Raw genomic sequence first — 16,167 nt, 5'->3', positions numbered from 1 at the left:
ATGAGAATTGCTATGTCTGCTCTCTCATCCCCTATGCCATGAATACTGTCAAAACCTTCATTTCAAAAGAGATGCTGTCGCAACATGCAAAGTGCCTCTGTCATCTAGCAGCATGTACTACCAGAGGCAGTCGTTTCCATACCAGGATGATTATATCAAGACAACACAAATGGAGAAAGAACCTGGGTGGACAGACAGGATGCTTGTGATCCTTGAAGACATGAAGAGAATGTACTGTTCTGACATGACAGAGAAGACTGGAATACCTGGATGCTTGGATCGGTCAGAGCTGCTGATCTATGGGTGAGTGCATACCAGCAAAGGATGTGAAACTGGAATGATGTCATGTGCAGCTCATCTACAAAGAAAGAAAGCAGTACAAGGAGAACAGAAGGTGAATGAGTGTTTGAAGTCATGGTCTAAGTACTCTAAAGCTGGGCCAGTATCCGTAGTCCCATTAATTAATGTGACCATGTGCTTTCAAAGCAAAGAAAAAAATGATGTTGTACACACCAAAGGGTGTAAAAACACCATGGCTGTTGCAGGAATGAGGAGAGGGACGGCTGTCCTAATGGATCAGCATTGGGCTTGCGGATCTAGAGCATATATGAGGTTACCCAGGAATTGGGGTGGAGTGTGCGCTCTTTGGTATACATCCATGTTTCAGCATTGCTGATCCCAAAAAGTGACCTGAAGATTGGAGAATTTCTAAAAGTAGATGATCACATAAGAAAAAGGTCAATAGAACTCCGGCGAAAGAGGAGATCAAATTATTTCGCAGCAAAATCAAAAGCAGCTTTTGATGATATTTCCGATGAGCACACATTGTTCAGTAAAACTGCAGTGTTGTTCACACCTATGTTCATGTCTGGGGTTCAGACTGATGTAAACACCAGGTGGTTATAAATCACCAGACGGGAGCTGCTGCAAGCCATCAATGCTACTATAAGGGGATTTAATGCGATAAAAGAACAGTTGAGGGCCATAAGGTTGATGAGCTTCCACAACAGGTATGTCCTTGATATAATTACATCCGTGGAAGGAGGTGTTTGCGCCAAGATCGGGCCATCTTGTTGCACATGCATATCATCCCATGACGGAGAGAACGGGATGTTGACAGAGGCCATATCCCTGTTGACAGATTTTCAAATATAAATGATGGACAAGACATCAGCCATTGAAGATGACAGTTGGTTTGCATTCCTCTTATCATGGATTCCTTTCTGGATGTCAAACTTATTCAAGTTCCTTGGAGCTATTTTGGTGTTAATAATATTTGGATTATGTGTGATAAGGATAGGGATAATAATGGGACAGTGTAAGTAAAATGCCAAACCAACAGTAGGAATAAAGATCATGATTGATGCCAAGGATGAACTAGAAGCCAAGGAGCTGACTGATGACCCCCTAAGAGATTACATAAAGGCCAGCATTGTAGCACCTGAGGGAACAAAGTTCTGCTATCCAAAGGATCATAAGAAGTACTTGGGACTATGGGTCTACTGTACCCCAAATGGGCAATGTAATTACATGACCTGGAGTGTGGATGACATATTAGAACAGCAGGTTCCCTGAAATCGGGGTGGAGGGGGGAGGTGGCGAGGATATGGACAATGAAGAGACATTGTTTCGAGAAAAAATACAAAAGAGCAGCCTAACTTGAGGAGGTGATCAAGGACTTGACCAGAGGGGGCATGTAGAGGAGCAGCTGTGTACCTCTGCAGGTGATCCTGCCCCCTATCTCCCCTGTATTGGAGACCTGAGATCGTGCTATGCTTAACACTAGCCATAATACCAATAAAGCAGCGACTGTTTGAAAAAAGATACCTTTTGAGACAACCCTACCGAACGTACCCTCGACGTGATGATAACCTACAGGAGGAAAACCCTGAAGGAGTATAAAAAGAAGCTAAATGGGTGAATTAATGACATCATAAAGAAGTGTGCACGATGTCTCAAAATAAAGAAGTATGACAAAGTATGAGTCCTAACTGACAAACAACGATGCACAAGGTCGAATTAACTATCGGCGTAGACAAGAAGACGACTATGGAGTAAATACATTGTTGCTGAAAACAGAAGTTCAACACATGTACAGATGCTGAAACACAAGGTACATTAAGTCACTATAGAGAGCAGCTATAACTAGTAAATAGAATGCAGGCAAAGCCGCCGTTGTACAGAACTGGACATTGGTAACATGAAATAAGTTAGCCAGAAACCCATGTAGCGACATGGAAAGTTGTGTCGCAGCAGAATAGCAGGCTCATGGAGCTGTGTGGCGAGGCTGTCTGGCCCAAAGTCAAGACTGAAGACACTAAGGTCAGCTATCTATTCTGAAAAAGAGCATGCATGTGCAGGATGAATCGACTCTTGTTAAGGTGCAAGAAAGAACACCAAGTTTTAATTCATTTTGAGTATTTAAAATCTACAAATTGGACCAGATCGTGGTCTCTTGTCATGTGAGCCAAAGATGGAAATAGAGTTCGAACTTGGAGCCCCTGACCCATTGCGAGTGTCCTCACTCCTGTGCATTCCCAAAGAAAGATGAGAATGCTCTACAAGGCCAAGTACAAAGACAATTTCATGGCAAAAGGCATGGGTGATGAGAGATGTGGGGCTAATTGGGTGGTGAGGTAGTATGTCCCATCTCCCTGCACCTGGGTCTGGACTTACGTGCTGCTAAATTAACCAAATGTTCAAGACATGGCACAAGCGTACCAACCAATTTTATTAGTCCATAAAAACAAAGGACCTTATAGTTTGTAGGACCAATGAGAAACTATGTATCTAATGTTTCTGAAATGAATTATTTTTTAGAGGTAGGCATTCGTTATCCACCTGATATTGGACAGCCAGTAACAATCCTAGCTCCTATACAATTGTATATCTAGAGGTTTCCCTTAACCATTCCAGACCCTTGATAGGTTTCTCACTTTTGTCACATAGTATGACGTCACTCTGATGCATTATCACTATAACAATTGTATTTTTTGTGAAGATCTTTGAGAGACTGAGCGTACGCCCGTTGATGTTCGTTTTAATCTCCCCGTTTTAGACAATTATTAATAAAACAGTACTTTGCCATCTTCATGAGTTGGTTCAGTTATTTGGGCTCAGAATTACTCGTGTAATCCCATCCATTTCATATGCACATTCATAAGGGCCATATGCTCAGAAGCCTCCCTTATGTCGTTGATGGACATGGAGATGGGCGTCACAGCTGTTGCCAGGATGAGTACAAATTCTTCTGTCTCCCCTTCCTCCTGGCTCAACCGCTGTTGCCTCACCTCCACAGGCTGATGAGATAGTCAACTGCATTGGCATTCCCCGGGCAGATTAGCAGCTTGATGTTGTACTCCTGCAGGGCGAGCATCCATTTCTCAATGCGATCCAGTGGTTTGGAGGATGATCTGGCCATAATGGGGATCATGGGTTGTTGATCTGTGACAACCGTCACAGACTTTCCATATACGTAGAGGTGTAAGTGCTTGCAGCCCCACAGCATAGCCAGGGCCTCCCGTTCTATTCGTGAGTATCTCTGCTTAGTTGCAGACAGGGATCTGCTTGCGAACGCCACTGGGCGATCATTCCCTCCATCATAACTCTCACCGATGCCTCAGTGTTAATCAATATGGGAACCAGGGAGTCAGAGATGCGGACCATGCACTTTGGTTGGCGCCTCTTGGAAACTTGCAGTTAGGTCATGCTAGATATAAAGAACACATCTTCTTCATATTCCTCTTCAGGATAACGTTTATCACGGGACAAACACCGAGTAACATAAGGGAACATAACCAATTCTAAAACTCTACAAGATGACATTATAGGGGCAGCCACTCAGAATCCAATGACACCATGAACACGTGATTCGCAGAAGCCCAACATGTGCATAATTAATGAGGAGGCAGGGTTATAGAAAATACCTCTATTCTTATAGGAAATGAGACGCGGAGTCTAAACATGCACGCAGACCATGTTAACGTCACGCCTGGGGCAGGGGACGGTGGGTCTAAAATGCCAAGTGCTTCTCCACATCTTAACATGCCACTCACTTTTTGAGTGGGCCCATTTAAACCGAGGACAACGTAGTACTTTTTGGAACTAGCACCTTTTCCCTTATTCATTCTGGAAATCCCATCAAACTGTGTAAAAGCCAACATGTTTGGGTACACAGGTCAGGAAGGTACCACCTTATGCCAGAAAGACAGTTTCTCTACTGCAAATATATATTTTTTTGTTGTATTATTGTGACACAGTTAAAAACAATATTAATCTTTCACAACAATCAGTTTACATTTATCACAGAGTAGTTGTCCTTGCAAAAGAAGACATCTTTAAAGCGTCAGCAAATACATCACAGTTCCCTAAACACCACCATTTCGTGATTGAAGAGCTGGACATGGGTCGCTTGCGGGGACTTGGCCACCCCTCTCTACCTTCGTATTGGCCAAATGCACAGATGTATTATAAACACCACTGACTTCGGTCCCATGAGGGCGTACCCTACAACTTTAAGGCCATACCAATGGGAAAATGCGCTTTGCAAATGCCATATTACATTACAGTACATTTAAATGAATACAAGAGTCATCATAAAACATTACCACATGTAAGAAATTGTCTGCAACGTCCCATTAAAAAAAAGTCACTCATATAATTTCATTAGCCATACTATCAATACTTTGAGACATTAAAAATGGAGTATGTCTAATAATCTATATACAAGTATCAAATTAGTAGCCCTTGTGTGGGAAGCCAAGTCTTGAGGGGAAGGGTATTGTGATGATTCCAATGGAGTCATCACGGATTCCCGGAGGGGCCCTCCTCCCATGTAGCCAGGGGACAGCAGCTGCTACCTGATCCTGGGGCAGCTATATGGTGGAGGATCACATGGGAGGAGACAACTACTAGGGTGAAGCCATGGCTTTACTGGCTAACACGTTGTATCCCTTATGTACCAATGCAAAAGACCCCCTTATGCCCAATACCCCGATGGCCTGTTGCCATGCATCTGTTCCCCCATTTAGGGAAGATAAAGAGACTTTTTCCAACACCCCCTAGGCCAAACTCCCAAATAACTCCAAGAAAACCTGTTTCAGTTCGAATTCCCCTTGGTATAGAATTGATCCCTCATATGGATTTGTTGAGCGAGACTCTCTAATTGCTATGCATCAAGTGACAACAATAGACTCCAATTTCCACAATCATCTAAGTCATAAATTAACATCAATCAAGGCATAAATTAGTTTTAAAACATTGATTAGCAGAGTTGGCTAATTATTATTTTGATTAGCAAACAGACCCATTTGATTAGCAATTTTGCACTAATATTGTTAATGTCGACAGCCGTTATTTGTACTGAATACATGAAATGAGCAAACACTGAAATAAGGCATTAGTGACAGTAGTCACACCTTGCAAATTCTTTAAACTTCAGCTAGACCTACAGGTCGGGTAACCTAGTATACCTGTTCAACCTAAGAGAAATGCACAACAAATTTAATATGCTATTTCTGTAAAATGGTGCATGCCACTACAAAACCACTTTATGTTTGGAACACTGCTGCCATCCCCGGGCCAGCCATGGACAGTGAAACATTTATTTCACATGTAGTGCAAACAAAGTAAATGTTAAATGACAGTTTCAAACATCTCTTGTAAATGCTACTCTCATTTCATAAAATCTACTCGACTATGCGAGTGGGCGAAAAGACTTTGCAAGCCCTGGACGAGTGTCTGTAAAATGTAAATAATTTGCTGCATGAGTGGACATAAATAAATAGATATGATTAAGAAAAAGGCTCTGAAAACAGTTTGGCCAGTTGTCTCCTGCAGGTGGTAATATATGATACAATCATAATGCAAAGCAAGCTCTGGAGCCTAACTACAGTGTTTGGTATTGCAGTAGATCTGTAGATGTACAGACTGGATGAAACTATTGATCACTACTTTGCGTAAGCATCTAGTTCGCTTGGTTTATTCATTATGTAAGAGGCAAGAAAGAGACTAATGAGAATGGTTTGCGTAGCAGGCAGAGAACTGGGCAAACTAGGTGGAATATTGTAATTTATGGTCATCTCACTTTCAGGGTACCTGGTATAAAGCAACAGGGTGATAATATAGAATGTCAAGGAGTAGGAGTTCGCTCATGGATTGAGCACCAGTTGCAAGATGTATGCAAACTGCAGGTTAGAGAACTAGGTTTGCCATCAAAAGCATTTGATCATGTGATCATGTACATTTTAAAAAGTGTTCACTCGTCAATATGATGCATCTTATCCAACAATATGAAATATAGTTGACACTATGAAAGGTAGATACATTAACCTAAACTTGACTTTAAAGCATGGATATGATGCAGTGTTTTACAGTATCAATATTGCAATTATGTAACAACTTACATTTTAGGAATAGAATTGCATGACTGTCTTTTAAAAAGAATATAAAGTTGACACATACTAGTCTTTGCCAGACAGAATATAGAATGCTTAATAAAAGTATCATCCAAATTACTTCTGGATTGCAATTATTTGAAAAGTAAATTCTTGCCTAGCACTCCCACACATGCCTTCGGCGGTTAAGAGTGGAGGAGATGATTACTGCTGCACTTTCTCTCCATTAGCACTTGAAGTGAACAGAGAAAACAAGATTGAGGGGTGAGCTGTGCTTTCATTGAAAAGGGCAACTTAAATAGCTAACTTTGCTACACAAGTGTCCATTTTATTAGCAAAACTACAGAATTGCACAGCAAATTGCTATGCGACACAGCTTATTTTATGCCTTGTCAATGGACTCCTATTCCCACAACCACCTAGGTACTGAAACAAGAAGATGAAGGATTTGATGCAAGGTAGCAGGAGCCTCAAGCTCATGAGCGTGCAAGTTTTTTGATGAAAACAACTGTGCGTGGGACATTTAAAAAATGGCAACCACACAATGAGAGTGGTCCAGAATCTCAATAAGTGCAAGAAGCTCTAGGAGTTCAGAAAAGACGTTGGGTTTTCTGCCATCTCCCTCCTTCCCACCTACAATCTGGCCACCTCCCCTCACCATCCTGCGAGGCAAAAAACCTTGGTGTCATCTTCGACTCCTCTTTCTCTCCTCACATCACAGACTTTGCTAAGAAGGCCCACTTTCAGCGGCACCTCCTCAGAGACATTCTCCCTTTCCTCACCTTGCCCCAGAAACTCATTGTCTACAGAGTTCAGGTCCTTTCCAGGCTGGATTACTGCAAGAGCATCTTCCTCAGCCTACCCAAATCCTCCCTTTATCCCCACTTCAACTAATTCAGAATAGGACTGTGAGACTTCTTGTTGACTTCAAGCACAGGGACCGCATTTCTCCAGCCCCATAATCTCTCCCCTGGCTCCTGGTTGCTGTGAGGATCACGTTCAAAACACTCTGCATCATCCATAAGGCGTTCTGGGGTCTGGGACCCCGCTACATCCAATGCCCTCTCCCTAAATACACCCCTGTGGTCTTCTAGCTCCAACTCTCTGTAAATCAGACCCTTCTCCAAGCCGAGAGTAGGGGGTAGATCTCTCTCCTCTGCAGGTGCCTCCCTCTGGAATAGCTGCCCTGCCCCTCCCAGACTTGAGCCAATCCCCTTAAGTTCCAGAAGCTTCTCAAGACCTTCCTTTTCTCTTCCCCCTTCCTCTCTCCCCTGCTAATGTCCCTGTCTGCCTACCTGGTTCCTTCAGATTCTTACAGTGCACCAGGCCCTCCCCAACCAGTCTACCCTTGCACTTGGTATACTCTGACCCCCGCCCCCAACCTGCACTTGCCCTTCTGGGCTCCATCCCCTTCACTAGCCTGGCTGGTCCTGCACCCCGATCCCTTCCAGCCCCTTCCTTGCTCTTCGGCCCCTGAACTCTCTTCTCCCGGGTCTCTGTCCACTTGGCCTCCGCAGGCACTCTCTTAACCCTCTGGCACTTCCACCCACCCCTCTCCCCTGCACTTCTGTTTACTGCACTTGCACAATCCAAATGTCACAAGGCGCAGTAGGGTCGTTTTTTGTTTTGTTGTCCCTAACCCCACCATGCCTTGTTGCACCTTGAAACACATTGTGTATATGTGTATTATAATAACCCATGGTTTATACCAAATACGTTTTTTTTAAAAATGAGATGTAAAAACCCAATAAATAAAATAAAACCAACGTTTTTTCCATCTTGGAGAATTTTACGTTGGGTTGGAGTCGTTATATTTTTTATTTATGAACACTCTTTTTGCCAATAGCAGGTTGAAGTCATCCCCTTTCTCACTTTGTTGTGTTGTTTGTAGTGTGAGGGTCGGAAGAGATTGCTTGGACACACGGACAGCTTTTGATTTCTGACATCCTGACACAGACAGAGGCTTAGTTTTTGGTTGTATGTAGGGATACTCCTCTTTAAAGCCGGGTCAGAGGTGCATTTTCCCCAACTAATTTTAGCTAATAAAAGCCTTTAACCAAAAACATGACACTCTGTGTCCGGCTTTCATTTCTGACCCCTCACACTTGTCAGTGCTCTGATGCTTGCCTGCTGTCTTTGCTGCGTCATAAATAATAAATACAATACATTTTCAGCATTACCTCTGCATCACTCCGGAGCATACAAGATTTATACTGTTTCCACACATTTTTATAGCTCTACTGAGCGCTTTTTATTATTGTGATTTTCCCCCCTGCACCTCTTAAGAGTTTCTTTATTCTTAGTCACTCTTCTGAGAGATCTTTTTTGAAGTTGCACCTCAGAATCAAAGGCATGGGCATGAGGGCGCTCAGTTGGCCCCTTGTCCCTAGGACGGGCATAGATTAGGTCCCCCAGACGTAAGGTAAAAGTAATTGGAGAAGATAAACAGTCATGTACATTCTCTTCTGAATCAAGAGACACCTTAGAAATTGCTTCTTTGAGCTGTGTGGTGGTGTGCTCGGAACACTTCATCCGATTCCCGGCAAAGCCACCCTGCGGGGCCCCCATATTGAGTTGGTTGTTAGGCAAATTGTGCCGTCAGCAATCTACAGTCGCTTAATTCTGTGTCGAGTATGCTGAATTTTTTACATAAAGAAAACAAGTCCCTATCAACCATAGCATAGTCTATTTTAGAAGCTACATCACCATTAGACCAAGTATCGTTACATTCCCCCACAACAGTAGCATTTAAACTCAGTCACTCATTTTTCAATGAACTTTGAACATTGACATCCCACAGCATTGGAGCTAGCATCGACATCCCACAGTATTGGAGGTAGCATCGACATCCCACAGTATTGGAGGTAGCATCGACAGCCCACAGTATTGGAGGTAGCAACGACATCCCACAGTATTGGAGGTAGCAACGACATCCCACAGTATTGGAGGTAGCATCGACATCCCACAGTATTGGAGCTAGCATCGACATCCCACAGTATTGGAGCTAGCATCGACATCCCACAGTATTGGAGGTAGCATCGACATCCCACAGTATTGGAGGTAGCATCGACATCCCACAGTATTGGAGGTAGCATCGACATCCCACAGTATTGGAGGTAGCATCGACATCCCACAGTATTGGAGCTAGCATCGACATCCCACAGTATTGGAGCTCGCATCGACATCCCACAGTATTGGAGGTAGCATCGACATCCCACAGTATTGGAGGTAGCATCGACATCCCACAGTATTGGAGGTAGCATCGACATCCCACAGTATTGGAGGTAGCATCGACATCCCACAGTATTGGAGGTAGCATCAACATCCCACAGTATTGGAGTTAGCAACCTGTAGTAATCGATCATCTCCCATTAAATGAAAACCGCCTCCCTTGAACAAATTTGAATTAAAATCACCAATTAAGAGTACAAGATCACCTCCATTCTTCCAAAATCAATGTTACTTGTTTAAGAAATAACCCAACGGGATTTCTCTTGGGGTACCAATTCACATTAATAGTACAATAACGTATTGTCTCCGACCCTTTCTTTATAACAAACCAGTTTGCTAGCACACCCTATATAGTGGGGTGGGTCTCCTTAACAGACCATTCCAAGGAGCTTCTGACTGTAATCAAGAGTTCCCCGGAGGCACGACCAAGAGGACCCTGCAAGGCCAACTTTTGACAGATGCTGTAACCATCCCAAGATACACTTGGGGATAGTCAAAGTTCCTGCCGAGCTACAACTGAGAATTGTCTCCACAATTAATACAGTGTTTCAAGAAAGGAATTCCAGAATACCACCCTGCTTAAAGACGCTGCTGCGTTGTGCCCCGCAACCGGCATGGATTTCTATTCACAGCAGCCAGCGATCACAACCAATGCGCCTCCCCGCCTTTAAGCACATTACCAGAATTTCCAACTTGATGTTCATGCCCCCCAATATTAAAATTGCCCTTTATCATCAATTCTTGCGTGGTTACAAGCCATTGCATTTATACCAGGGAATTGATCGTGTCTTAGATTGCTGCAATTTCAATTCCATTTCAGGTGTTATAACCCCTCATCCTTAAATGTTCTACTTCCGCTAGAATTAAATCCCTAATCATTCTAGATGGTATATTAAGAGAAACTATGTGCAACCCTTGATCGTCAATAAAATCAACCTATTCAATATCGGAGGTAGCTATCAACCTGAGCTTAGGTATATCGAAGACAGTGCCAGAATATTAGTTCCGTCCAACAATGACCTCTGGTGATCCACCGACTAGTAACTCTAAAGGAATGATGGGCCAAGTACCCCCATTGCAGGAATTTGCAGGCATTATGTCAAGGCTTTTTGCCAAAACACTTGCACCTGTCCTAGGGGAGTGCCTTTAGGTGCCTTAGAGAGTAACAGCACCAGCATATGTCATGGGATTCAATATTTGCATACCAGCCTCCACGGTTATTAATTTGCACTCACTTCTTCTACAATCCCTTCATCCATTTCACTATCAGGGGACTTTTACAGAGACCCCAGAACATCCAGGCTCCAGCATAGTTTGGCATAAAACATTTCACATCCGTTTCTAAATGGGCTTGGAAACTGTACACTCCGAAATGTTCATTTGTTTCAAAGATTTTCTAGGCAAGGGTTCAGACACAGTCTTCGGCAACTGCAAGGACTGCAAGCATTTTCTAAAACACCGCCTGTTAATTGAAGTTTTCTTACAAATCTTTGATTTTTCCCCCCGGCCAGATTAACCACATACAATTCCCGGAACGAGGTTAGTACAAAGCATCGGATGAGACAAAGAGTTGTCATTCAAGATGATTTCTTCAAACAACAATGAAAGAGGCTCAGGTGCTATTAGTTCATTCTGCTTTGAATTATTTAAAACAGCAATAGGACCATTCAGTCTCCATTTGTCAAGATGGAGAGCAACGGAATTTAGAATGACTGTATGTCATCGTACTCCATCTGTAATGTTATCATACATGTCCATAAGGGGAGTTAGAACCATATTCAGAATGGAGATAGAAGCCAGGCCAAGACTCATATTGTCCCCATGTGGCCCCAGAAAATGTGCATAAGTGGTGGCCACGGGTGAGAGAGACAGACCAGAAGAGTCAATTGACGAAAGCGAAGTACTGACAGCAAACAGTCTATGTGACGATGATGGTGATAATGAATGTTGCAATGGTCCCAGTTCTTCAGATTTCAACCTATTCTGGTCCGCAGATATATTATCATCGACTGCAGCCAATAATTATGCATCCCTAATACTCCTATGAAGATATGGGCCAGGTAGCTGCAAAGATTTCCGGTTAACAAGCTATAGATTTGCGACACCGGGCCCCTTTTATTTGAAACCGAGAGATGGACATCCAGCTGTAACGTTAAGACTGCTCACTAGAAGGTATGCGATTGGCTGTATGTGCGGGTGAGGCTAAAGGCACATTATAAAGGGTGTTCCCCGGGCGAAGAGAGTCCCTCCTGGTAGGAGTAATAGCAGTACCAGATTGCTGACCCGTGGGCAATGAGGAAGGAAGCTGCGCCGAATGCGGGACAGCGGGGGGGGGGGGGGGGCGGACACACACCTTCAACCCTGCCCTTCCCTGTCGTACTGCGCAATTCTTACATTTTAAAACACAGTGTTTCATACGGGAATGGACTCCTTATCGAGACTTTCTTTACTTTTGCAGACAATCCTTGCAAGCGAGATGCCAACATTAGACGCTGTCGCGGACGCTACCCGGAACGAACCCTAAGGACTTCTCAGGAGCAAAGGCTCTTCACTGTTAGTAAATAACCGGTGGGGGAAGAAGCAGGAATCCGAACGGACTCCCGGCAGACTTCACTTTCTGCCCCACATCTGCTATTAAGCACGGCGAATCCCCCGGACAGGACAGCGAACACTGTACAGTAGATCATGATGGACAGACCTCCACATATTCTGAAGGACAGCCCCTTGAAACTTGAAATTAGATAATACTGCATACTTGTTTGAGAACCAGTATGATGCACCCTGCTCTGTAGGACGCACTTAAGACCCTCCTGCCAGATCTTCAGTCCTTATCAGATTCTTGATGTGAGCAGTCTCCACATTACTTGCCGTTGGGGTAACAAACGGTTCTCCCGTGTAATGCACACCCCTTCAGCCTTTCTTTCACCGTTAGCATGCTTCTCTTCACCTTCCTGCAGCCACAGCATTCCCTTGAGGATGGGGGATGCAGTGCCATGCTTTGTGGGCTCTTAGAGGAATCTGCACTCTGCTTTTTTTAACAGCTCCTCACTTCATAGACCTTCCCGTGAAGAAGCCTCTGCAGGCTTTCTGAAACCAAACCATCTAACCACCATGTAGGGGTGGGGTTGTGTGCACAGGGGGTGGGCGAGGAGTAGGGTGTCCTTAATGATTTTTGGGCACCTGACCAATTAGAGCGAGGATTGATATGGCACTCAGCCTGCCAATGGAAGGTGAAGCAAGTGTGTAAGGTTTTCATATCAGAAGAAAGCAACATTTAAAGGCTTCCATTATCATTGCCACTTATTAACGAATGGAGTCTCCAAGCGCCTCATACTCATCCGTTCCCAGATCCTCCTTTTTACTCGGGGCACAGTACATCTATTTGAGAGTTTGAAAGAGGGTTTATCAGAGCCGGAGTGAGAAATTGGAAAGCGATCATTCAGCCTAGGCCATGTACACACAGGAGCGAACCTGATTGTTCTGGCCTTGTTAGGGCCCTTCTAGCTTTGCTATGAATTCTGATGCTTTTTGGAGGAAGAACATCACCTTTTTATCTGGTGACACGGCCATGTAAGCAATGGGTTTAGAACTTCTTTTGGTAACAGCATCTGAGCACAGAGATGTATGAAGGGGACTGCTTCTTAACTGAGCTTCAGTACCACAATGCCAAGAACGTACTGGAAGGATGTTTCAAGTTGCTGCTGGGCCCCTCTCTACGCACCCCCCCACGCTAACTTCTCAATCACTACGCATAACCACGTACACCTGGCAAATGAATAAGCATCCAACAAACAACATAATGCTCACAGGCACACAAGGATCCCTTTAGAACACCCATACCTCTCGACACACAAAACGTAGAAATAGACCCACACGCTGAGCTCCGGGTTCATCCGGCCTGCATGCATCAACACAACAAAGCTATCTTGTAATTTCCCTTTTCTCTCCTGTAACCAAACCCAGCAGCACTCTCTTTCAGAGTAATAAAAACACACAACAGGATCAGAGTGGGGTCAAATCACGTAGGCAAAAACCAAGTAAGGACACGGCTAGGGAGGGAACCAATGGGCAGGCTCGGACTGGCCTATCGGGCAATAGGCCCAGGGCCGAGCCAAAAACACAAAATGCTGGTGTGTGCCAGATTTTTGGGTCAAAGTGGGCCACTTTTTGGGCCAGTTTGATGAGTTCATTCACTTTGCAGCTAGTAGGTTTGACCAGTGTTGCTGAATAAATATTCTTTCAAATGCACAATTTGCATCACACTTTATCAAAAAACTAACGGTGGGCCACTTGTGCCCAGGACAATATTATGGCCCAGTCCGACCCTGCCAAAGGGTGCACGTGTGCATAATCTCACACAGACCAACTTCATACTACTGGGCTATACATCCAAGCGGGAGCCACTGAAAGGCGACAGGTTCAACTCTCACCTCACCCTCACAGCAATCTATCCTTTCAACACAGCACGAAAAGGCTTGCGTCTCTCGGAATCACATCTCACTCCAATCCGCAAGATCAAGCCCATCTTCCTGCCCCAGGACTTCCAAACGGTGAAGGCATATGTGAGCTCACATGTCAGACGTAATGCCATCCTCAGAGGGCTCCTGGCTGCTCACCTGGACACCCTCAGAGCAATCCAATACGCTGTAGCTCGTCTCATCACCGGCACCAGGAAATTTGACCAGATCAACCAAACATGTGCAAATAAGAGTGGCTTTCAACCCGGCTCGGATATTGCTCAAAAAGGCATGCCTAACATACAACGCGACCACCGCTGATCCACACGGGCGTACCTGATGGTCAAACTAAAAACATTGGGCGGTACACACAGCAATCTCGCAGTAAGACCATCACCAGACGGGAATCTAGACTGGCCCACATGGAGAAAACTAGGAAAGGGTCCTTTTCACGCCACTCTTGGATCTGCTTGAGCTCCATCTTATTGGCAATCCAAACTGCTACACGTTATCTTCAGTTTAGCAAAGGACTGAACACGCAACACCTTGCTGTAACAGAGACCACGGCTATCTTGTGCACGCCGCCACCTCTATATATTCTACTGGTATCAGGTAATAATGTCCCCATGAAAAGCCATTGGCAGCACTATGTATGGGGACGGGTCGCGGGGATGTTCCACTGCTCCCCTTGTAAAAATACGTCCCCCGCATGTTCAAAGTAATAATGTCTCTGCAAAAGGAGACATTTTTGGAGGGACATTATTGCACAAAACCCTTCCACTGTTATAATTATGAATGTTTTCTTAATGACCTGTTAAATTATTTCTGCCAAAGTTGTGCCATATTATTTATACAGCTCGCCAGCTGGGTTTTCACTCTATAAATGTATAGTAATACATTTGACCAAAGGCCTGAGGTCACTAGTCGGCAGCACAGAAAAGGCTGGAGTGTGAGCCTTGCCAACCAGCCTCGACCCTGCCAATACAGATCCTACGGCAGGGACAGCCTGCACAAGGGGAGAGAGTGGTTAGTTCACGTTGGTATATCCAAAAGAAACGTTAGACAAATAATAAAAGCACGATCCAATTCAATCCTAGCGTTTCATTTGGAAACAATTCATTCTGGAATATGTCATTGGTATGCACTTCAAGGCAGCCACAGAAAGTACCAGCTAGTGCCACTGGCAGACAGAATGCAAATCCTTTTTTTACTTTCGGGACCTTTACAATTGCGTTTAAATCCCAGCACCAGTGGCTAAAAGTTGTCTCGCCCGATGGTCACTGGAGTAGAATTGGCACTACGTGGCAATGCGTCGAACTTAAAAGAACCCTGGGAGAAAAGACGAATAAAGGCAAACATTAAAAACAAAATTGTAAGAAGGGGTCCAGTGTTTTGACCTTGGTTAAATACGACATCTAGCAGTCTTCCTAGAGAGATTGGTTTCTAAACCCAGCACTCACCTTTTATGAGGAAAAAGAAATGATCTTTCGAGGAGGATTTATTTAAACAGAACTTGGAACTGTGTGATCTTGGTTAAGTCAGATAAAATCTACCAGTGCTGATGGACCCCAAAGCACTTCGAGAAAAGAGGATGGAGACGCATGCAGAGAGGGGACAAGAGTGAGACTAGACAGAGTGAGCGAGTGAAAGAGTGAGACGAGGAGTGTATATCTCCACTGTGGAGTTGATAACTATACTCAGACTACAAGCTTTCTTTGGAGGGTGGCAACAAGTTCAAGGCAGGTGACAACATTCAAACGAGGACGAGTCGAGAGGTAGGGAGCAGATTACAGGGTGACTGGGAGCTCAGGTAAAACCGAGTGAACCTGCTGCCAGACCAGTTTCTCAAGCCCCACCCAAGTCTCAGGGCGCATGACACAACTCTCTACTTAAACATGAGATCATATCCCTGAGCAGTCAAAGAGTCCACATCCTGCTGTGTGGCAATGCACACCCTCACAACCATTGCAAGCGGGCGTGGGCACAAGCACGCACGAGAGTGGGCATATGATACCAGCTACTGGCTTCAGGTTCTCAACGTGATGTCCACCAGTCCCTGCTGTTGGTTCTGGTTCCTATTCCAA

This window comes from Ambystoma mexicanum, chromosome 13 (genome assembly GCF_040938575.1).
Source record: "Ambystoma mexicanum isolate Mex_15411 chromosome 13, UKY_AmexF1_1, whole genome shotgun sequence".
Lineage (NCBI taxonomy): Eukaryota > Metazoa > Chordata > Amphibia > Caudata > Ambystomatidae > Ambystoma > Ambystoma mexicanum.
The sequence above is the reverse complement of the archived record's forward strand: the minus strand, read 5'-3'. Positions refer to the sequence as shown.